This window comes from Perognathus longimembris, chromosome 3 (assembly GCF_023159225.1).
Source record: "Perognathus longimembris pacificus isolate PPM17 chromosome 3, ASM2315922v1, whole genome shotgun sequence".
NCBI lineage: Eukaryota > Metazoa > Chordata > Mammalia > Rodentia > Heteromyidae > Perognathus > Perognathus longimembris.
In genome coordinates this window covers 100,774,602-100,799,648 of record NC_063163.1, presented here as the reverse complement: position 1 = coordinate 100,799,648, position 25,047 = coordinate 100,774,602, and positions in this window count along the sequence as shown.

Genomic DNA, 25,047 nt, shown 5'->3' with positions numbered 1-25,047 from the left:
GAGTCCATCAGACTATGAGAGAGAAGAGGTGATGAAGATAAGGACTTTCTAGGGGTGAAGATGGTTTGGATCAAATGCTTTTTGACTGTTTGAAAAATACATATATAAGTCGGGCTCTGTGTCTCATACCTGTAATCCTAGCTATTCATGAGGCTGATCTGAGGATCATGGTTCAAAGCCAGCCCAGGTAGGAAACTGTGAGACTCTTATCTCCAATTAGCCACCAAAAAACCAGAAGTGGCACTGTGGCTCAAAGTAGTAGAGTGCTAGGTCTGAGCAAAAGATCTCAGGGAGTTCAAGCCCCCAAATTGACAAATATATATATATAATATAAATGTATATATTTTAATATATGTATGTTTATGTATATACATAAATATGTTTATATGTGTATATATAGGTCCTATATAGTGTATCTAGGTATGCTCTGTGTGTGCTAGATCCTTATGTTTACTAGGCTATGATTTTTCATTAGACAAATCTCCAACATATTAAGTTTTCTTTTAAGGGAACAACAAGAACAACAAAAGCCTCAAAGTTCTTATTTAGTGCCAACAATTAACACAATAATAATGTAATAGTTAATTTTATGTGTCAGTGTGACTGGGTTAAGGATTACTCAGTTCTAACAGATGAAATATTATTCTAGGTATATCTGATAGTCTATTTCCAGAAGACATTATTATTTGAAGCAGTAGACTAAGTAAGAAGAGTAGGCTCGGGGCTGGGGATATAGCCTAGTGGCAAGAGCGCTTGCCTCGTATAAATGAAGCCCTGGGTTCAATTCCCCAGCACCACATATACAGAAAATGGCCAGAAGTGGCGCTGTGACTCAAGTGGCAGAGTGCTAGCCTTGAGCAAAAAGAAGCCAGGGACAGTGCTCAGGCCCTGAGTCCAAGGCCCAGGACTGGCAAAAAAAAAAAAAAAAAAAGAAGAGTAAGGAAGATCCATCTTCACCAGAATGATGGATGGTAACTATTCCACTGAGAGCTTGCATCAAAATGAAAAATGGAGGGATGCTGGATTCTCTCTCTCTCTCTCTCTCTCTCTCTCTCTCTCTCTCTCTCTCTCTCTCTCTCTCCCCCCCACCCCCCTGCCCCTCTCTTTTTCCCCGGAAGAACTGAGACCTCTTTCTTCTTCTACCTTTGGCCATCAGTACTCTGGGTTTTGGCTTTTGGGCTCTAAAACTTGCATCGTTACCTTACCCACACCCCCCTGCATCAAGATATTTGGGGCTTTTTTTACTTAGGCTTGAGTCACCAGTGCCTGTGCCTCTATGCTTAAACTGAATCACACCACCAATGTCTCTGATTATCTTGCTTGCAAATGATAGAACATGACACTTTTCAGCCTTCTTGTGCATGAGTCAATCCCCATAATAAACCTCCTCTTACATAGTTCTATATATTCTATCTGGCATATTTCTTTACAGAATGCTGACTGATTCAAATAGCTTCCATTCATCGAACACTTGCTGTACAAGTAATGTTCCCAGTGGAACACCATCCTGATTGTATACCTTAATGGTAAGCTAAGATCAGAAGATGAATATCTGAGGGCTTCTGTAAATCCATCTCTTAGTGACCTTTGTGGAGCCTGGGGTGTGTCCCATCAGAAGCTTATTTTGAGGGGATCTAGAGTTGACATCTACCCTGTCCTTCCTCCCAACCCCAGGACAGGAACTAGGAGCTGCTCTTCATACACCACTTCAAGCTTACAGTGAGTGTCTGAGGCCCTCACTCTCTGTTTATTGATAACTCCATCTTTTCAAAGAAGAGGGCTTTAAGAAGTAACTTGAAAAGAGATTATCCAAATTTCAGGGTAAAAATGGCCATACATCATTCCTTCTAATGATCAGTGAGAAGCAAGAAGACCATCTAACACAACCACTAGGACCAGGAGACGTGTACTGCCCAAACTATGGTGACACTTTAGTTGGATTAATTATTTCATGGCTCCTCAGAACCAAGGAAGTTTGGTGTCTGGAGGCTGACCAGCTTCTTGGTGTTAAATGAATACTATTGTCCTGGTATCCCTTTTCTGTCTGATTTCTCACTGAGAGCTTTATCAGCCTTTCCTGGGCAAGAGCTCTTTATTTCTCCATGCCCCCCAGGTGATCTGCCCAGAGAAAGTTTCATCTAGCACTTAGAGTATTCGGGGGTGGCCTCTATAATTCTCTTTCCAATATGTTAGTCATTCCTTTCTTCCAAGTAAATCTGAAGATTGTATCTCTGCTATGATTCTAAAAATGACAATTTCAGCATTAAAAACCACTTTTTGACTATGTTAGCGTTCATATTTAAAGAAAAAAGATTGTCACAAATAAACACCGTATGTAGTATTCTCAGAACAATTCCTTGCTATGGGTACTCTGGCTTTCACTAGTATATTCCTCAGTACTTATAAACAAGAATTTCTATTTTAATAAAATAACAGACCACATTCGCAATTTTGGGACATAATTAATCACTAATTCATTCAGACTTCTATACTTATTTCTTTAGCTTTTCTATTTAAGCAAAATATTCCCACTCTTCTTTCTCTTTATAAAATATACCCAGGCTTAAAAATTCTCTCCATTTTGTTGAACATTTGTTCACCTCTGTTTCCAGTATATTTAGAAAAAAGTTGATAAGGAAAACATAAATTCCATTGCCTCCTCTGGCCAATATTGTGAGTTTTTGGTCATTTAAACTGAAGCAAAGCATAAAAGTTTTCCTAAATCCCCGGGTTTGTAGAGCAGGGAGCAGTCATTTTTTTCTGTAAAGAGCTAGATTGTAAATATATTAGGCTTTGTAGGCCTTACAAAGTCTCTGTCACAACTATTCAACTGTCCTCTAATGTGAAAGCTACCACAGAAAATATATGACTTAAAGGACACGGCTATGTTCTAATAAAACTTTATTTATAAAAACTACCAATGAACCATCATATATCTATCCCTGCTCTATATTTGATGACAATGTGGAGGAGAACATTTATGACCACTTACAACTAGCAGATTGTCCATTTTGTGAAAAATTCTGTGAGTTATTCGATAAGTGATATGTCATTTAATCTCCCAAATTCCATCACTTAGGCACAGTTACTACATTTTATAACTGAGGAAATTAAGCTTGAAAGAGGCTGAATACTTTTTCCACACTGAACTTGGAAATGATGGCGATGTGATAGCAAAGCTTAGAATGGGTATTACTAAAGTATGCACATTGACTGGACAAAGCCTTTGGGACAACTACTTTTACAAACTATTTTTAAATACAAAGAAAGCTTGGTAAAGTCACAGGATTTGAATTTAATAGGAAAATTGAACCTAGTTTTAATTTGCTTAATCCAAGTAGACTTTGGGTCATTGAAATGGTTGGCTTAGCAAACATTTAGCATGTCACTCTCTGAGCCCTACACTCCATCAGTGATTTGAGCAATGGGAAAATAATAGGATAGAACTGCCTTAACCCAGACACACTTAGAGCCTTTGGGGGGAAATTTTCCTCCCTCCCCTTTCTTCTCATATAGTCTGCCTTGGTTTGAGAAAGCCGACCCACAGCTGGCATTGCTTAAGCACGGCAACCAAAATTTATTTGCAATTGTCCACAGCCACAAACGTCTTTGCTTTTCCAACCTCCTATGATTAATGCTTTCACATATTTTTTGTTCTTTTTTTTATTATAGGAATACAAGCAGTTTCTAGGGAATTTCAAGTGATCGTACAAAAGCCTTCTCTCAAGATTTAAAGCCCTGAGTCCTCACGAGTTTACCCAGGACATCTTAGATGAGATGTTTACTACTGAATATTGCACTCAGGCAGACCCTTCAAATTCTCCTGCTGGTGCCCATGGGTTTTTTAAAGAATATACTCCTCCTCTGGAATCCTGTTGCAAAGCCACGGGGCAGCAGGTTGGGGGGGGGGGACTTTCTGTGTACTAATAGAGTGGTCAGAAAAGTGGGACATGTTTTTGGCAAATGAATTTAATTAAGTGGCACAGAAGATAAAGTTAGTCCCTTGCCTCATAAAGCTAACAACCCATCATAGGTTATATTTCTACTGGTTCTCACTCTTGTCATGCCCCAAATCACTTCCTTTTATCCTATCTATTTACCTCGAATGAAATGACTCTTTAATGTCCTCCCCCCTCCAAGTGCATTGGTCTAATTATTATCATGTCTCATTTGCACCAAGTGCAAATGGAAACCAGCCCGTGGCAATGGGATTTGCCGTTGCTTTTCTCCAAGGTCAAACCTCACACAGCTGTTCATGCTGAGCCATCTCCAGCTCCCAGCAGCTGCCCAACATTTATGTTATGTTAGAGATGTTCTCTACTTGCACAGCCCAGAAGAGCTTGCTGTTCAGCCAAAAGAAATCCTCAGGGGGAAAGAGTCAGCGTGAATGGCTGCATGCCATGTGCTGGGTGGCTGGGCATCTCCTTTCTGTCCTAGTTCGTATACAGAGACTATTCCAAGCCAATGCAATTTAAGCCCATGGCTTTAGAGGACCCCCTTATTTCCTGCTTTTTCAATATGCCAGTAACCCTGAAAAGCTGGAGAGTATTCTAAGGCATGTTTTTTCCTGGGATTAAGATACATATATCTGATTACCAACCAGTAGAAACTACAAAAGCAAAGTCACAATTTGTATAATACTAGAGACTTGGGATAACATGGGATTCGCTTCTGTATTATTACTGTGTTGAGTTTCCTTTTCAATGGATAAAGGTTGACAGGGAAAAGGAGAGAAAGGAAACAGGAAGGAGATAAGAGATATGATTCTGTACTTACAATGAGTTCTGTCTATAGAGCACCACCTCCATATTGATGAGGCTATAGCAGAGCTGCCTTTATGTGAATACTTGACTTATATTTCAGTTATGATAACACTTCTTTATCTAGGTCACATATAACCTTGACCAATGGCTAAGTCCACCATCACCCTTACCTACATGAAAACACCTCAGAGAGACAGACAAGGACTCTCTATGCACAAGAACATATGCAGCTTAGAAGAGTCAGAGGAAAAATCAGGACAAGCCGTCATGTCTAATAGATCTTCTGGCTTTCTATCCTTTCAGTGGCCAAATCGAAGGGGTTAAAGATTCTGTATGGATCTCAGGAAGTCCAGCTGAATCAAGTTACCGATGACCATAGCAGTAGCAACAGCAATGCAATGTTCTTATACTGGCCTTCTATTCTCTCTCTCTCTCTCTCTCTCTCTCTCTCTCTCTCTCTCCTGTCCTTCCTGTCTAAAACTTGGAATCACCTCTTGAATAAAGTTCCCCAGTGCCTGGCAACTCAATCTAAGACAATTAGTGTTTCCACAGCTGCCTGTCCAGAACAAATATGCTTTGGAACCAACCATGACAAAATAACCTCCAGATCCAAGACAGAGTTATATCAGAATAGAAGTATCTGATGTTTTGGAATCATGGTCAATACTAAAAGAATTGGCCTTCCAAAAGCCTCTGTTTATATAGTCCCATTCTGCATGGCATGTGGCTCCGAATATCCAAGATGGAAACTTGTCAGTTATGTAAAAAAGCGCGTAGACTTTGACCCTCTTGTCTGCCTGCTTAATTGGTCTGTCAAAGATTCATGGCAATCAGAGGCTATTGAAAGAGTCATTAAAATGATAAAGGACAGTGACAGCAGCAAAACAGCAGATCAGGAAGATACTCATGCTTGTTCCCTCAGAGAGAAATTAAAATAGATTAAAAATATAATCATATGAACTGTAGAAAATAGCTAAAAGACTACCAACCAAGTACACACTTGATCAAGAAAGAACCACATACAACATAGTAGGAAGTTTTGACTTCTGTTTGCTTACCCTTTCTTCACCTTCTTTCTACATGGCACCATCTTGGTTTGGAAGAGGTAGCAGTTCCCAAATTTCTCCCTTCAAATCAAGGACCGGCTTAATGAACTAGGAGGGGGAAAGATTCACAGATACCTGGGGTAAGGAACAACTGGTGGAAACAAACAATATACCATTTAAGGTTCGGAGGAGAGGACTTTGGGGTGAGACTCTAGGGAATTAAGGCATTTCTCTACAGCTATGTATTGGGTGCAATTGAAATGACAGAGAAACCGGTAAGATGCATGCTTAGTGAACATCTGAGAGGATCTTAAACTGGGTGATCCAAGTCAGAGCAAACCTGGAAAGCTGGAAGCCAACATCTCTGACACATGGCTAATCTGCAAGGACTTAGAAAGTGACTGTTTAAAAAGTAAATATTTATATACAGGCCTCTAGGCATTCACGCACAAGAGACCAAAGGAGCATACTCTCAAGAAAGGAATACAAAGGTACATCTGATCATATAAAATAACATTTGTCAAAATGAACTCCAGGAAATGAAAACAAGAGGTTTCTTTTTTTGTTGCTGTCCTTGTTTGCTTTTCTTTTTCTTTTGTTTGTTCATTTATCTGTCTTTGGGAAGGCAAGGGAGGGCACAAAAATGGTATGACAAAGTGTGAACAAGTGCAGCACTGGTATTCACTAGATACTATGTTGAAATGAACTACTACTTGTGGGTGGGGATAGGAGGGAAAAACTGGGAGAGGAGCAAGGGAAGGGGTGACATTGTTCAAAAAGAAATGTACTCATATTCTGACTTACATAACTGTAACTGTTAGCATTTCCCTAGCCTCAGGTCCTCAGCTCCTCCCACTAGCCCCCAGATTCATCCATACCTAATGAGCCACTCCTACCTACCTACTTCCCCTTTACCCCCAGAGAGAGAAGCTGCCACCTGGATAAGGTGCAGACGCCATGTAGCTCCATCTCCCGTGGGAGATATGGCCCCACTAATAAACCTCCTTATGAACCTTCTCCTGTCTGTGATTATCTCCGCATGGTCCTCTGGGATGGCTGATACCTATGCTTTCATTGGTGCTGAACCCGGGCTAGGTTCCCTGGCGGATTTGCTCCCCCATTTCTGGGGGGTCCAAGCTGCCTCCAGGACTTATTCTGCTGTCCTAAGCCCACCCAGATGACCACCAAGGTAACTTCTCCTGACCGAGCGCTCTACTTTCATTCACCACGACAATTTACAAATTTGCCCTCACACTCAGAGTAAGTGATCATCTAAACGAGGGCTCAGATCCGATTTTCCAATTTACCGTAGTGCCACAGGGCCATGGCTTCTGGGCCACACCAAAAATCTTGGCGCCAAGTTCCGAGCCCCACTCCAAATGACCATAGCATAGGGCCACAGGGCCGCGGCCACAGGGCCACACTCCATGCTCGGTCCGAGACACAGTGATTGGGGTGATGATTTCATCACTGATTGTCTCTCACATTTCAGCTGACCAGAGTAATACCGAGGACGCTTGGTATTAACTCCTCAGCTCCGCTAATCACTTACCATGGGAGGGAAACAATCATCCACCACAACAGATTTGAAACTCCAATCAGGGTGAGTGACCATTAGCCGGGAGCTTGGATTTTCTCTACTTCAGCTCCGCTGGTCACTCATCAAGTGGGAAACAGTCTAAAGCTGCTCACAATCTTACAAATTTGGACTTACATAACTTCTATGAGCGCTCGGACAGATGTAGTTCTCTCTCTCTCTCTCTCTCTCTCTCTCTCTCTCTCTCTCTCTCTCTGCCTCTCTCTGCCTGCCTGCCTGTGATGGGCTGGTACTAGCTTCCAAAGGTACCAATATTTGTTTAACATCTACTTTGATTGATGTTTGTTAAGCTTGGAGATTTGGCTAAGTTCTGCTTGTTGTTGGCTAAATCCTGTTTTCTCTAGCATTGACCACATGGTGGACAATAGAATTGGTTTTAGCAAGTGCCATCTTGGTTCCATCAAGGTTCCAATAACTCTTGGAGGTGGAGCCCACCCATCCCCCAGGTAATGGGCATGCCAAATTCCTCGAGGCAGGGCTGGGACCTGGAGACTCAAGCTCCCAGTAACCATGCCCCTGAACTTGGTAACTGTGGCCTTGCAATTCAAATGCTGGAAGGTGAAGGTGTCTTGCTGTGAGCCTGCTAAGGCTCTGACCAGCTCTGCCACCATTAAGCCATGCCACGTGTCTGTGTTCTGTTCATGTCCTCTCTCCCATCCCCTGGACCTTCTCTGATCCATCCCACTTCAGCTACTCAGAGTAAGCAACCAAGGAATACTGGGAGATTTCAAATATCTTTAGAAATTTGCAGGCAACCCAGCAGGAGGTGTGACAATCTATCCAGGGGGGACTCTGAGAGATGCCACTACAGCTTTGCCCAGATCCAACCCATCTCTCCTGCCTGCCTCCATCACACATGACTAATGAAGCCTGCTGATCTAGGATGGAAGACACAGCCACTGCTGAAGCTGAGACTTACATTGTCCTGACCCTTTGCCATCTTGATTGTTAATTCATTTGTGTTCTCTTCCACCTGCCGGTAAGGTTAAATGATATGCTTTGATTTGATGGCACATGGATCTCATTTAGTCTGCTGTTCTCTAAGTGTTACATCAGAACTCTGGCAAGTACTTGGTGGTCAATTCTCAAGAAGTTACAGGTAAACTCTACTCCTATTGTTCTCCTGTTGCTTTAATTGGAAATAAAAAGGGCTTTTATGGCTAAGACTCCTTGGATTGCAGTTCAAAGCCAGCCCGGGCAGGAAAAAATATCCCTCTAAAACTCCATCTCCCAACTAACCGGCAAAGAGCCAGACTGGAAGCTTGGCTCAAGAGAACCAGCCAAATGCTGAAAGCGGCACTGTGGCTCAAGTGGTAGAGCACTAGCCTCCTGCAGAAGTGCTCAGGGACAGTGCCCAGGCCTTGAGTTCAAACTCTGTGAATGCCAACTAGGACCAGCTATCAAGCAATGAGCACCTAGACCTTTAGGATGAGGTCAATCCTGACAATGAGGAACCATGGAGAGGAGTAAGAGGAGATGAAGTTTCATCTTAAACGGAGTCCAAACTTGCCCTTTCAAAATTAATCAGAGCCGGGAGATCAAGAGGAATAGTTGTTTACCCACCTAATGTCCATACCTGTCCATTTTCCATCTGGACAGAAACTTGCATTCTTGCTGCCTTTGTTACTTGCTATTTGTATGTGTGTGTGTATATATATATATATATATATATATATATATATATATATATATATGTATGTATATATACATATATTAGCCTCTGACTGGTTACTCCCAACCAGTCTACTATCCCTAAACACTTCCTTCCTGCCCTCAGTCCAGTTATTCCTCCTTCCTTGTAATGGGCCACAATTGGATTTATGTTCCAAATGGAACTTTTCTGGCTTGTGCCCAGGGTGTGTTCTCCCATATTGTTCATGTTAACTGGTCCTGTGAACTTGTCAGCCTTTTGCCTGACCTTTTCGAAAGTCTCTTTTAACAGGATAACATCCCTCACCGAGGTTGCCACCTGGGAACTTGCAGTTCAAGGCCATCCTCTTAGTACACTGCTCTGCCTAGCGTATATCTGGACCCTGAAGACCCCAGGTCCAGTGACTCCTTGATGTTCCCAAGCAGCAGGAGGTAGCCAGAGGAGACCATGACACCCATTGGCCCTGATAACCATTCTCGTGGAAATGATGAGGACTTTTACCAACCAAACTGGACGGTACCAGGCCAAATGACGAATCAAGGACCCCTGACTACTTCGCCCCTTTTCAGCAGGAAGTAGCTCCAGAAGAAACAACCTCTGCCCATACTCCCAGCCTGGTACCCCTCCTCTGTTATTAATAAACAACAAATGGGGGAATGTTAGCATTTCCCTAGCCTCACGTCCTCAGCTCCTCCCACTAGCCCCCAGATCCACCCATACCTAATGAGCCACTGCTACTCACTACCTAACTACTTCCCCTTTACCTCCCTAGAGAGAAGCTGCCACCTGGATAAGGTGCAGACGCCATGTAGCTCCCTCTCCCGTGGGATATATGGCCCCACTAATAAACCTCCTTATGAACCTTCTTCTCCTGTCTGTGATTATCTTCTCATGGTCCTCTGGGATGGCTGATACCTATGCTTTCAGTAACCCCTCTGTAATCACCTTTACAATAGTTATTAAAATGCACTAAAATAAATAAACATTTAATTTTAAACAGCAAAAACAAGGCCTCAAAACAAGAAGTCATAACCTATTAAAAGGAGAAAAATAAAGTACAAAAACCATCTCTGAAGAAACAAAAGCATCAGACATAAGACAAAGACTTTAAAACAATTGCTTTAAATAGATTCAAAGCGCTAAAGGGAAACATGAATCAAGGAGTAAGAATGAATAAGGAAATAATAAAAACAGTATATGAAAAAAAGAGAATATCAGCAAATATGAAAGCTATAAAAGGAACTCAGGAAAAATGCTAGATCTAAAATATACATTAAGATGAAAAATTAGAGGGATTTAGCAGGAGATTTGGAATGGCAAAAGGAAGTTATCAGTGATTTCAAAGATATGTAGTTCTTGTCTTTCAAATTTAACAAGTCTGTGGAGCAAAAAAAGAAATAAAGAATAAAGAAAAGTGTAAGAAACTTACAGGACATCATCAAAGCAACTCTATGAAAGTCAAAGAAGGAAAAGAGAAAAGAAACAATGGCTAAAAACTCAAATTTGAGAAAAGATATATCTACAAATTTAAGACGCTCAAAGAACCTCAATGCAACTTAGGTAATCCCTTCTTTTCTGGATCCTTCTTATCGGTTACCAATGATGTTTTTTTGTTTTTGTTTTAAAATTTTCATTGTGAGAGAAAGTTGAAAATCACTTCCATCTCCTCTTGGGTTTCCTTTGAAGTTACCTCTTACTGTATTCACAGTTGACAGATAACAGAGGGATAACAGAGGGCTGTCATTCACCACTAGAGAGATCCAAGATAATTCCTGCCTCTTCAGCAATAAAAATCCAGGTGCTGAATGATACCAAAGGACATAAAACAAAGCACGATCAATTAAAGTACAGGAACGCTTAGTTTTCATCTTCCTACACTCTAGACTTGTATGCTTTTTCTTTTATCCTTTGTAAGCTTGTATTTGATTGTTTAATTATGGTTTTGTTTTCTTTGTTGTGGTAAACTTTAAATTTGCACCAATTTAATTTTTCTTCTGGAAATTATTTACATTCACTTTTGGGGACATGATGTATCACTTCTAGTATTAAGTAATCCAGCTCTATTGAGAATACTTCTTATCTAAATGAGAGGCCTCTGCATATTCTATAAACAGCCATTTCTTACAAAGCTTCCATTTTCTTCTTTTTTTTCCAAAGAGGAGGCTAATATTACTTCCACATTTCTCCCTTCTTCGTTTTAACTGTACTCTTACCTTGAGTTCCTGGCTTGTGGAATAGATCTATTTAGAGAGAAGAAATTCAATTCAAAGCATTTGAAGTTGTCTTTCAGTCATTGGACAAAATAATAAACAAACAAAACTCTTGCCAAAGGAGCAGGAAGAGATTAGTGGCTGCCTTAAGTCTAGAGAAATTCAGAGCGTGCAGTCACCATGATGTTCCCATTCATTTCATCAGTGTAGCCCCAGAGAAACAATGAATTCTGGAAGATGACTGTCCATGACAGAAAGCAAGTTAATTTTGCTAGAACAGATAATTACAACCTCAGGTATATAGTGTGTGGAGATGAATTTGGCAAACATACTCTTTTTTAACTCAACTAGACAATAAAATTGGAAGTGATTTTCATTCACATGGAAGAGACAGCAATCTGGGTTTATAGTTTTGCCTAGGGCAATGTTCAATCTTTTGTTCCCTGTTATGATCTGAAGCAGTTTTCCCTGACTCCATGTCTATTACGAGACTGAATGATGACATCCTACCCAAAGTCTACAAATTGTCTTCCCCCAAAGAAAACAGACTTTGCTGTCGTGTTCTTTTTTTTTTTTTTTCCTGTTGCTGATTGAAATCAAAGGAAGAAAAGATTTAATTTGCCTTACTGTTTCAGAGGTTTTAGCCCAAGGCCCTTTGAGTTCACATTTCTGGGTCTACACAGGGTGGTCAGGAAGAAGATAGTGAGAAGAAGGAGATGGAGACCTTCCAGGGCACACCTACTGTGACTTACTTTCCCTAACTAGGCTCCATCACTTGCCAATAATGCCACCAAGCTATGATTTCATCAGTGGGTTAATCCATTGATTAGGTGAGCACCCTTATGATCCAACCACTTCGCAGTAGCCCTACCTCTGAATATTAACTTAGGGATCAAACCATCCACACTGTGCCTCTTGGAAACAAGGTAAAAGCAAGATTGAAACCCATGAAAGACTCATTCTGAGACACAATTTAATCAAATGTATAAATGTCAAATAGAAAAATCTTCAAAACGGCAAAGAAAAGTAATGTACTACATACAAAGAATATAATCGGTAATATAACAAGCCAGCTTGTTTCTCTTTCTTTCTTTCTTTCTTTCTTTCTTTCTTTCTTTCTTTCTTTCTTTCTTTCTTTCTTTCTTTCTTTCTCTCTTTCTTTCTCTCTCTCTTTCTTTCTCTCTCTTTCTTTCTCTCTTTCTTTCTTTCTTTCTTTCTTTCTTTCTCTTTCTTTCTTTCTTTCTTTCTTTCTTTCTTTCTTTCTTTCTTTCTTTCTTTCTTTCTTTCTTTCTTTCTTTCTTTCTTTCTTTCTTTCTTTCTCTTTTTGCCAGTCCTGGGGCTTGAACTCAGGGATTGAGCACTGCCCCTGGCTTCTTTTTGCTCAAGGCTAGCACTCTGCCAATTTGAGCCATAATGCCAGCCACTTCTGGCCTTTACTATATATTGGTGCTGAGGAATCAAACCTAGGGCTTCATGTATACGAGGCAAGCACTCTTGCCACTAGGCCACATTCCCAGCCCAGCCAGCCAGTTTCTTACCAGAACCATTGAAGGCCAGAAGATAATAGTAGGAGATATGTTTAAAGTGCAAAATGACAGAAAAACTCTATCCAACAAAATTATTCTTCAGAAAAGAAAGATGGCCAGGTGCCGGTGGCTCACACCTGTAATCCCAGCTACTCAGGAGGATAAAATCTGGAGATTGCAGCTTGATGTCAGCCTGGATAGGAAAGCTCATGAGACTCTTATTTCCAATTAATCAGCTAAAAATACCCAGAAGTGGAGCTGTGGCTCAAGTGGTAGAATGAACAAAAGTGCTCAGGGACAGCGTCCAAGCCCTCAGTTCAAGCTTTAGGACTGGCACACACACACACACACACACACACACACACACACACACACACACACACACAATGGTAGTACATGTCTACAGTCTCAACATTTATGAGGCTGAGCCAGAAGAATCATGAGCTCAAGACCAGCTTGGACTGCATAGCAAGATTTTGTGTCAAAACACAAAAGAAAAAGAATTGGAGAAATTATGAAATTCCCATATTAAAAAAGAAATCTGAGGGAGATCATTATCTTGTCCTATCTTTAAGAAACACTAATGTGAGTTCTTCCAGTTGAACTAAGGGATGCTTTGAATTAACTTAAGCTATATGGAGATGTAAATATGTAGAGACAGATAAAAAACAGTTTCCATCACACGGAGACTCATATTAGATCTAAGAACACACATAGGCTGAAAGCAAAACATTGATATAAGACTTCCATGCAAATAGTGACCGAGAGAGTTGTTGTTTCTTTGCTAATACCAAACAAATATAGTTAAAAGCTATACAAAAGACACAAAGACCATAAATCCAGATAAAACGGTCAATTTGTCAAGAAGACATAACAAATAAAATATATATGTATCAAGTATCAGGACCCCAAATTATATAAGCTAATATCAACAGACTTGGAAAGAGAAGCAAATGTATTGTGTAGTAGTTTTCAAAAAGGCATTTTAGTGATTGATAAAAACAACCAAGCAGATGATCAATAAGGAAATAGAGGACTTATACAATATTACAAATCAATTGGACCTAACCCACATAAACAGAATAACCACAGAATACCCAATGCACCAAATATACATGGGACATCCTGCTTTACAGATTATGCTAGGCCACAAAACAAGTCATACTAACTTTAACTTGGGTGAAATCATATGAAGTATCTTTTCCAACCATAAAACTAGAAATCAGTAGCAGAAGAAAACTGAAAATTCCACTAATCTGTGGAGGTTTAGCAACATACTCCTAACCAGTAGCTCAAAAAAGGAATCTCAAGAGAAATTAAAAATACACCATGACAAAAAAAAATGAAAATACATGTCCAAAGTTATGAGATACAGTGAAAGCACTATTAAAAGGGAAATTTATAGCTGTACACATTTACATTATATGAAAGAAAAACAATAAAGGTCTCAAACCAGTAGCCAAGTATTATACCTTAAATAATGAGAAGGGAAAAAAATGATCATTGGCTGATTATTTAGTCCCCAAGGCCTCAAATACATCATGCTTCCCTGATCTATAACCACTCTGGCTCATGCCTGTAATCCCAGCTACTCAGAAGTCTGAGATCTGAGAATCTTGGTGCAAAGCCAGCCTTGGCAGAAAAGTCTGTGAGACTCTATCTCCAATTAACCTGTAAAGATCCAGAAGTGCCAATGTGGCTCAAGGGGTAGAGAACCAGCCTTGAGTGAAAAGGCCAAATGAGAGTGAAAGGCCATAAGTTCAAACCCTAGTACAGGCACCTCTCTCTCTCTCTCTCTCTCTCTCTCTCTCTCTCTCTCTCTCTCATTGCTTCAACCCATCTGTAACTGTAAACTTTCACCTGCTCCTGCTCTCAACTTGCTTTACCCTTTATCAAACCCAAAGATGCAAGGACTTCTCTGCTCTTTTCTCTCCTACACCATTCCTGACCCATAGCCACCTGGTGACAGGACCTCCATTGTGTGCTTGCGCATGTCCCATTCTACTATGAAACAAGTGATCCCACTTGCCCTTCAGAGGTTCTCATTGAATGCCAAAAGAGTGACCTTTTGCTCTTTATTGGTCCCACACCTACACTGTCTAGCAGAGCCCCACACCACTGTCCACGTATCCAACATTCAATGACTTTGGATGCTGGATCTACAGAGACTTACTTTCTATTTCCTTAAGTCTATGCTGATAGGTCAGAGATTGAGAGAGGAGAGAAAGGCTCAGTGTTGACAAAGAAACTCCTTCACAAAACGGAAAAGACTTTTCCCCTTTTTCTGTATGCTTAATAAACCTTAAAAGGAATAGCTTAAAATTCTACTGTGGGCCTTTGCTATTTATCATGATGTCTGGTCTTGTGCATTGAGTGTCTCTGTTTGGTCTCAAAAAGGTCGAGAGAGACAAACAGGGTTGATTGTGAAGAAATGTGTTGTGAATTCTGGTTTGTAGAAGTTGGTCTCCACTGGGCATGAAGTGCTCAGGGCACAAAGAGATATCTTACTCATCAGTTTCAGCTCAGCCTTATATAGGCAGGTGAAGTTTACCAATTTCATACTGAATGCAGAAAGTGTGGGCAGTGTTGTGTCTTTTATTGTCCTTTTCTCTGTAATTTCAAATTATTATTGAATTCCTACATAAGGTAGACTCAATCCAGGACCTTGGAAATATCAAAAATCAATATGGTTTTCCTTCTTGCCTTCAAGCAGCTCTCCGTTGTCCAAAGGGAGCTGGGGTGATTTAAACAAATAGTCAACAAGCAAGAGACCAAGAATAGAGACATGAATAAGTGGCTACAGAGGAAAAGGGAAGAGACTGATGGACTCTTAAGGAGGTCAAGGCCAGTGATCACAGATCCCAGATAGGTGACATCCAACTGAGCAATGAAGAACTAATTAAGTGAACCAAAGAGATAATAGCAGATAAAGGAAAGGACAGAACAATGCAAGGGTTAGAATCCATGACGAGGAATTTCAGCTAATTCTTTGACTCAAGCTTCAATAATAACTTCAAGGTTGTTACTACAATGACTCTGAGGCAGAGAGTATTAGCCTAGCATCCATATTTTACAAAGAAGGCATTGGAGAACCAGCAAGATGCAAAATGTGTTTCGAGCTTGCAAAGAATGCTGATATCTGCTCCCAATCCCATGTCCAAAGCAAAAGCAAATCTTTTGAGTCTCAGGCCAATCAGCTCTGCAGAAGCATTACTATCTCCTCTTGTAAATGAAAACAAGACTCTACCTAGAAGTCTGAGGTGTCTCTACTTTCATCTTCTAATGCACACCTTGATGAGCTGTATTATATTGTTTCTAAGGGATAACGAGATACTTATAAACAAGACTGCAAAGGCATCTAAGACAACAAATTACTCACAAAAAAAGGAAGACTGATGAGTTAAGTGTAAATGAATCAGAAACATATGGATTCAATCTACTTTAAAAGGCTCTGTGGAGTTGTGAGTGAAGAGAGAAATCCTTGGAGGAGATCACATTGGGGATTTTTTTTTCCAAACCCAAGGCCATTAGTCTTGGCCAGGCCCAGTGCTGGGCTGGTACATGGATCTCCAAGGAAACCAGAAGGCTGAGAACCTCAACGAAGTGTGAGGGTTACTCCTTCCCAAATCCTCAAGCTGAGACTTGGAATTTTCCCAAGCAGCATGCCCCCTACTAGCAACTTTCCTGAACATTCCATGCTGGCTAAGTTCAGCCAATAAGTTCTTCTTAAAAATTCAACTTTCACAACTCTGAAAGTGTAGAAGTTGAACTGAAACCCTCACACTTTCTTCTCAAATCTCCTCCCTTGGATCAAACCTTATACTGTGAATACTGTTCAGGTCAGGTTTTCTATCAGCTAATCTGAATGGTGGGACTCATGATCATTGACCTTGGAAGATGAAATAGTGAACACAGTTCTCTTTCGTAACATCAGATGGGAAAATGAACATAAACAAGATATTGAAGATGTTCAACTAAACACAAAACATTGCACCAAAAAAGAAAAAAAGATCTAGATACATCAGTCTGGTAAGATGACATCAGGCATGAAAATAAACACAGGCCAGTGGACCTAGAGCCCCAAGAGATGGGGCTGTGTTTAATGGAAACCAGGCAAGAGCAGGTGTGTTTCTCTGGGCATAATGTTTTTTTCTGGGGGGGAGGGGTTATTGTTTCGTTTTTGTGCTGCTCCATGGTCTGTGCCCGCTGTGGGGCCCAAGGTGATACCTCGAGCATCTGCCTAGCTCAGAACCTATCTCAGTGTTTTCCAGGACTCCATTCAAGTCCCTCTTCCAGATAAAAAAATGGAGCCTGCTCTGTGTTCTGATTTTTGCCTGGTATGGTACAGTTGTTATGGAAACAGGCCTTTCTCATCCACCACTGATCAAATCACGTTTCTGGGGGTGGGGAAGGGACTAAGGAAAATGAGCAAGTGGAACACTATTCTCCCCAAATACTGCCTTAAATTGAAATCATCTGTTCTAGCAGCCCAACTTCCCCAGGCCTCAACCACACCCGAGCAGCTGCAAAGGTGGGTGGGACCAACAGCCTTTCTCATTCCCAGGGTGTAAATCATGGCTGTGGTAAGGTGATAGGCTGAGATTTGCCCAGCTGCTTTTCTTTTCTTTTCTATAGTTAAGAATTATGACTTTATTTTAGGCACATTTATGGGCCTCATTGTGATAAGTTGATACACGTACACAATATGCAATGATCAAATCAGTTAATATTTCCATCTCTTTCAACATTTAAAAAACTTTTGTGGATGAACGCATACATAGTAATCATGCACACATATTATATGAGAGACAATATGGTATATTTGTCCCTTTCCTTATATCCTGTTAGTAGCCTTCACCTGAGGCCTGGGTCCTGCTGGGACCATGTCTCTGCCTTTGGATCTCCTCCCCTGAGTTATCAGGGGGAGTCCTGAATCTCTCAGGTATCCTCTGTGCCCCTGGATGTTTCCATGGCACCTCTCTCTCCAAGGCAGTCCTTCCTAGATTCCTGAAGTTAGACATCTAAGAGTTCTGTTTCTTAAGCTTCTGACTTTGATACTTGAGGAAAACAACCTAAGTAAAGAAGGAATATGAAAGCTGAGCGTTGATGGCTCACCCCGGTAATCCTAGCTACCAAGGACACTGAGATCTGAGAATCACAGTTCAAAGCCATCCAAGGGCAGGAAAGTCTATGAGAGTCTTATCTCCAATAAGCTACTCAGAAAAAAAATCCAGAAGTAGTGCTGTGGCCCAAGTCGTAGAGAGCTAGCCCTGAGCACAGAGAGGCTCAAGAACAGTGCCCAAGCCCTGAGTTCAAGCTCCAGGACTGGAGAAACAAAAAGAGAAAATAAAAGAAGGAATATGAATATCTGACCTTGAGGATGAATTGGGGAGGAGAGGGAAGCCAGCACAGGGTAGCCAGAGGCAGGGAGGCGTGAGAAGTAAAGGCGAGCAGGATTGGAGGCTGAGCAGCTTGGAGGTCAGTTGCACTCACTGTCCAGTTCCCAGCCCCAGCTTCAGGGCCCTTGTTCTTGAGGAGAAGCAGATGGAATTCCAGAGAGCCAAGAAGATCCTTGCTAGAGCAGAACTGGAAGAAGGCAGGCACCATCAGTGGCAGTCAAGCAAAGCAAGTTTGCTGAGAGACCACGGTGAGCCGGATACGGCTCTAGACACTGGGGGCACAGCATGGGGAAGCTGGCATTTGAGGGCAAGAGGAGACACTTCCCAGAGGACTTCAGAAGCAGTGTAGAGCAGCAGAACTGAGAAAATAATTTTTAAAAAAAAATAACAAAAATTACTTCCTTGGTGGGTTTCCACATTGGAGCTCAGCATTCTTTCTAACTCAAGTCCTCCTTCAGCTGCCCCAGGAATTTCTTCAGATGCAGTGTCAGCTCCCTGGATTGAAAACCGTTGGACTGCCTGGGGAAGATGGCAAGCTGTTCATGGCTTTGTTTAGCTGGCCTCAGTTTCTTCTCCTACACTGGCAGCCAAGAAGACAGATCCATAAAATTCACTGTTAAGCTGTATTGCACTAGCTAGCACTTGAGCTGAACCTGGCCCAGCTTCTCAAGGGAGAACCTTCTGGTCCAGATGTCCTTTACCAAGCCCTCAGGGTTTTCAACCCATGGGCTGAGTTGTACTTTTGGAGTTGTTACCCTCTTTGCCAGTCTGTGGGTATATGGATTGATAGATTAACGGCAGATGAATGGATGTGTTAGTGGGTGGATGGATGGGTGAATGGATGGATGAGTAAATGAGTAGGTGATTGGATAGATGGTGAGTTGGTGGATATTTAGGTGAATTAGTGAGTAGATAGGTATACAGGTGGGAGGAAGGATAGATGGGTGAAAAGGTAGATGAATGAGTGGGTGGGTGAATGGATGGGTAAATAGATGAGTAGATGGGTGGGTGAATAGGTGGGTAGATGGATGGATAGATGGTTAGTTGATTGAGTGGGTGGATGAGTAGGTAGATGAATGAATGGAAAGATGGCTAGGTGGATGATTGGTAGATATAGAAATGACTAGGAATGGGATCAACAGAACAATGGATTGAAGGTACAAAGAAGAGACAAATTTTGGTATAAGGCTTCTTGGCTAGCTTGTTTTCTCCTTCAAATGATCCCCAACAGCTGGGCTAGTGATCATTGTGCTCAGATTCCACATGTGGCCAACAGAGACCAAAGGACTTGGCAGGGTTGCTGTAAGGCCAGTGCTTACACTACAAAGGAGCTTGAGCCCAGAAAGGAAGCAGTGAGGGAGGTGGGTGGGTGCTTGGAGACCAAACAGAATACAGGCTTTTCTGCAGGGTGTCCCTGCCTCCACTCGACATCTGGGGCAGTCACCTTCAGGCCCTTCCCTGGACACTTGACCTGTGACATGACCTCTGAGTTCCTGTTGTCTATGGCCAGCTTTTTCAGGTGGCCCAGGCAGCTAGCCAGCAAGACCAAGGGCTAAAGGCAAGGGCTAATTTCCAAGGACATAAGTCAAAAGCATTCTGGTGTGTGTCCCGGTAGCTGTCTTGACCCTGACAAATCATGGGATTCATGAAGGCCTCTGGTCACAAGAGGAGCCAGATGCAGTATAGAGTTGAGCATTGTAGCTACCAGCACTTCCTGTAGGCAGCTGCAGTTTCACCAACTGCAACGACTGCAAGTTTTCACGACTGAGATACTGACTTCTATGAAGAACACAGTGGCACTGTACCTGTTCCTATCTTACTGCCTCGAGTTGGAGGAGTGGGCTCATTGCTTCTGAGCTGTCTCAGTGACAGGACTTAACAATTCTAAAGCCTCCTAGGATGTAAAATGGGTGAAAAATACAAAGGCAAATTGAAACATTGTGTGCACAGGGGTTCCAAACAAAGAACTTAGCCATCCCATTATATAATTCAGTCTGAATTGTAATTATTCAATTAAAACCTGTTGTGTGCCTCAAAGTAAGAGCAAATGAGCCAGGTGCCAGTGGCCCAAGCCTATAGTCCTAGCTATTGAGGAGACTGAGATCCAGGGAATTATGGTTTGAAGTCGGTTCAGGCAGAATAGTTCATGAGACTCCATCTCCAAAATAACCAGCCAAAAGCAGGGATGGAGGAGACATGGCTCAAGTAGTAGAGTACCAACCAAAAAAGCAAGCCAAGCCAAGTGTAAGGCCTTCAGTTCAAGCCTGATTATGAGTGAAATAATAGTAATAATAATAATAATAATAATGATGTGCTAGACAACAGCAGGTAATAATAATAATAATAATAATAATAATAATAATAATAAATGTGCTAGACACCAGCAGATTACTTATCATCTCTTGTAATCCTTGTAAGAATTTCACAAGACAGATACTATTATTATGCACACTGGGGCACAGAATAAATGCCCAGTCAGAAAGTTCAATTACAGAGCAAAGACTGACTCAGACCTTCTGACCACTTTGCCAGTCTGTGGACTATATGCCAAATAATACACTGGGTAGGGTAAAGAAATACAAATAAATATTTGATATGGTATAGTCACTGCCCTTAGGGAAGGTAGTATGTCAAAGACTTAAGAAGTCTCTCTGGGGCTGAGGAGGTAGCTCATCAATGGAGTCCTTGTCTAGCAACATGTGAGGCCCTGGGTTTGATCACTCTCCTGCCAGGATTGAATTAAATTCTTCAACTTCTCTATATACCATAAGCCTTCAAACTTCTGTGTTGCTGACAGACCGTAATCAGCCTGCTGTACTTTTTCTGCATTCACCTCAAACATAACAGCTCCAGAACTCATACCTCATGAGCCTCAACCTGTTTTTCTAGCCAGTCTAGCTATAGCTCCTTTGCTCACCCTGACCATTACCCTAAAGTAAAAAAAAAGACTGAACAGCCCCTTGCCAAGCATCATGACAAAGACCTTGCATGGAGGCCAGAGGCCACAGCTGAGTTGGCACAATTGCCTGAGCTCCAGCCCCTAGCTAAATGTGGACCAGGTAAAACAGTGGAGCAATGGGACATACTGTACTGCTGAGACCCATTCAGTCCAGCCCAGATGGTTTAAAGGTCACTCTTGACCTCCTCTGCTCACTTGCAAATAGATCACTTGGCATCAAATAGGTCACTTGGCATTTTAGAGATTTCTTGGCTACCCTCCTCTAGGGATTGGGGAATAGAGGGTGTTTGGCATTTTGTCTAGAACCTGATCTTCCTGGCATCCCTGGGGCCTTGACACAGAGCTATAAATGGGCAAAACCAGAGTTGCACCAAGAGCTTGAAAGTGAAGGCTCCAATGGAGTTACAGAGCTAGAAGAAGCCTGGATGCCAAGGTGGTGAGACACAGAATGAAGGCCAAGAGGTATGGAACTCATACTGGAGAAATTTTAAGCCTGCCAACAAGAGCTATTAGACATCACTAGGGGACATTGACCAATAGCTGGATATCCTGCCTTAGGGACCATTATACATTGCAATCTGGAAGGATGAGATGGTTAGTCTCATTGGTCCCTTTGGGTCTTGAGTCCCTGAGAGTTTTATGTGTCTAAAGGTCTCTCTCCATGCAGGTAGGTGGCCTTTCTATCTCAGCTAATTGCTCCCTCCAGATTGGTAAAGTATCAAGGCTCTGAGGTAGAGAGCAATCACTGCTTGAAAAAGTGAAATGGTTTTAGTCACTAGGGGCATAGTGTGCATGAGAAAGAGGGCATGGTGGTCCAAAAGGACCAGGGAGGACAACTTCCTTTCCTAAAATCAGGTTTGCATTTGTAAATTGATAGGGGGTTCAAGTCTATTTCAGGGGATACTATACCAAACTAAGACTGACTAACCCCTCAGTCATCCAACCTCCAGCCACATCCAGAACAGACAGTAGTAACCCAAATTATTCTTTCCCAGTCCCTTCTTACAGGACTCCTATCTCTGCCATCATCAGCCAAGGCCTAGCATCTGAGAGCCACTCTGGTGACAGCAGATTCCAAGGGGTGGCAGCATGTGTAGTGTGTGAGGAGGAGGTGACCCACCACAGGCCTGGGGACCAGTTCTGCACCACACCTCTGAATGTTTCACACCTTGCCGCCCAGCCATCCAGCTGCCTTGGCTAGTAAGATATCAGGTCCATGGGCCATGGTTACCCTAAGACAGAGGCGCACATGGAGCAGCTCAGAGGTTTTGGTCCACAGTGCCCATAAATAAGCTCAGCAGCTTTCCAGAGATACAGACAGGATAAGAGAGATCCAGCACACGAGGTGACTGTTGCTATCCCAGGCATCACCGCCTTGCCCCAAAGAGACCCAAAAGGGCCACCCCATGTGATCTGAGTTATTTTAACTTCTCCTCGAATTCTCATGCCTTTCCCAGACTCGAGATTATATGATTTCTGTGGCAATGCCCTCGCTGGCATCTCATTCCTCTCTCTGCCAACTGAGAAAGGGAAATAAGAAATAAGCCCCCAGAACACTTCAAAACCAGAATAGTAAATGGAAGGGACAAGGCCATCATGGGCTCTATCGGATCTCAGAAACAGAGGCAATTTTCCTACATTTATAAGTTGCCGGGCTCAAGCTGGCTCCAGGCTTCCAGGGTAAAAAGCTACAGGGAAGAGGGACCCAGGGATGGTTTTATAGAGGAAGCAAAGAAGCAATGCGCTTTGGAAAGTTTTCCCCCACTCTACAAAAAGTCATCTGGGAAAGGGTCCCCCCTCCCTCCTATTAAAAATAAGTGACTACATTTAAAAATAAATCTGCTCCATGTTTTGTAAAATCATTACAAGAGGCACTGGGAATGTAGAAGTGTGGCTGAAATGGTAGAGCGCTAGCCTTGAGCAGAAAATCCAAGTGAGAGCATAAGGCCTTAAGTTCAAGCCCCAGTACTGGCACAAAAACAAAAAATAAAAGCATCAAAAGAGTCCAATGCAGACAACGTTTGCTTCTCTGGACTGGGAACTCGTAACCTGAAGGGCATTGCTGCATTTCTAGCTCTGTGTTCCTACCCCCTTTCTTTCCATGAAATCCAAATTAATTTGCCCAGAATGCTGTCAGCCAGCATTGCAAATGCTGTAAACACATCTACTCCTTCTCCCATGTGACCTCCTTCAGGTCTTTGAAGATGGCTGTAGCATGCCCTGCCACCTCATGCCTGCTTTTCTCCAGGCTAGATTTGTGGGTTTGTCAAACAAGCTAATTTTATAAGCAGCTGGCTGCCTGGATCTTTTCCATTTAAGGGTAGATTCTGGCAGGTCCACAATTACGCTGCCCTGCCTTCTCTAGCACAGTCCCTCCTGTCTTCTGTGGTGGCCCATGGTAAGTTATGAGGATGGGTAAGCAATGCCCCCCTCCCAATCAGCCCAGCTTGGGCTGCAGCCTCCCTCAGATCATGAAGTGGAATGAGGGTCACACAGACAGAAGCTCCAAGAAGCCAGAGGCAGAAGTGAGACTCCAAGCTCCAACCCTGTCTAGCTGTCCTGAAGCAAAAGCTCATAAAGATCTCCTAACCAGGATGAATGAAAAAAGGTGGTGAAGCAAGCTAGGATGAAAGGTAGACAGACGTTTCTATAGATTGAAAAGTCTGACTTCAAATGTGTTAAATTCCCCAGCTCCCACCCATAATTCCAGAGCAGGCATGGTCTTGTCAAGGGTCTACTGCATCCCCCTTCTCATCTTTCTGAAGTCTTTGGAATATGACACTGAAGCCCCTCCTACTGAGAAGGTACAGCCAATTCCTCCACTCTTCGAATATTAAGTTTGACCTCATGACTTGTTTTGGCAGTGGCCATAACTAACTATGACACTTGCAGGGTCTTGAAAAGTGTGTGTGTGTGTGTGTGTGTGTGTGTGTGTGTGTGTGTGTGTGTGTGTACGCACACGCGCCTTGTCCCTTGCTGATCATTCTTTTGCCACATGAATGAGTGTGGGCTATATCCAAATTCTCATCCAGGTCATGTGAGTGAGGCTGTCCTGGAATCCCCAGACCCACTTGAGTCAACCTCAAGCAGAATTGCCATCCTGCCTCACAATCAGGAGCTATCTTTAACAGGCAGACATTGTTTAAAACCACTAAATTTTATAGATTTTTTTTTAAAAAAAGGGCTTGAACTTAGGGCCAGAGCACTGTCCCTGAGCTTTTCCACCTAAGGCTAGCACTCTATTACTTGAGACACAGTTCCACTTTCAGCCTTTTAATGGCTAATTGGAGATAAAAATCTCACACACTTTCCTGCCCAGGCTGGCTTTGAACCATGATCCTCAGATCTCAGACTTCTGAGTAGCTAGGGTTACAAGTTTGAGTTACCAATGCCCAAGTAGTGTTTTATTTTTTATGCATCAAAACAAGTCAATGTTTACTCCTTCCGTCCGTCCACTCTATCTCTTTGAGCTCACATTGTATTTTATTCTATTTACTTATTTGTTTGTTTATTGCCAGCACCATGGTTTGAACTCTGAGCCTTGCACTTGTTTTGCAGTCTAGCAGACTGTTCTGCCCAAGCTGGCCTTGAACCTTGATCCTCCAGTTCTCAACCTCCTGAGTACCTGTGCTCACAGCTACAAGTCACCAGAACCTAGCTTGTCATTCTCTTTCATGAAGCATCTCTTGCTCTCTACATTTTATTTTCCATAATCATGCAGCTACTTAATATCTTGGGACAATAGGTACTTGAGAGGTACATTTATGTTTCACTTATTTTATTTTTCTCCAAATTTCTACTTCCATAACATCGACTTGAACACTGTCATGGAATGTGGCCTCCTGAAATTTTGTGGAGTTAGTTGGTGAATGAGGAACCACATGAAATTAGGGTTT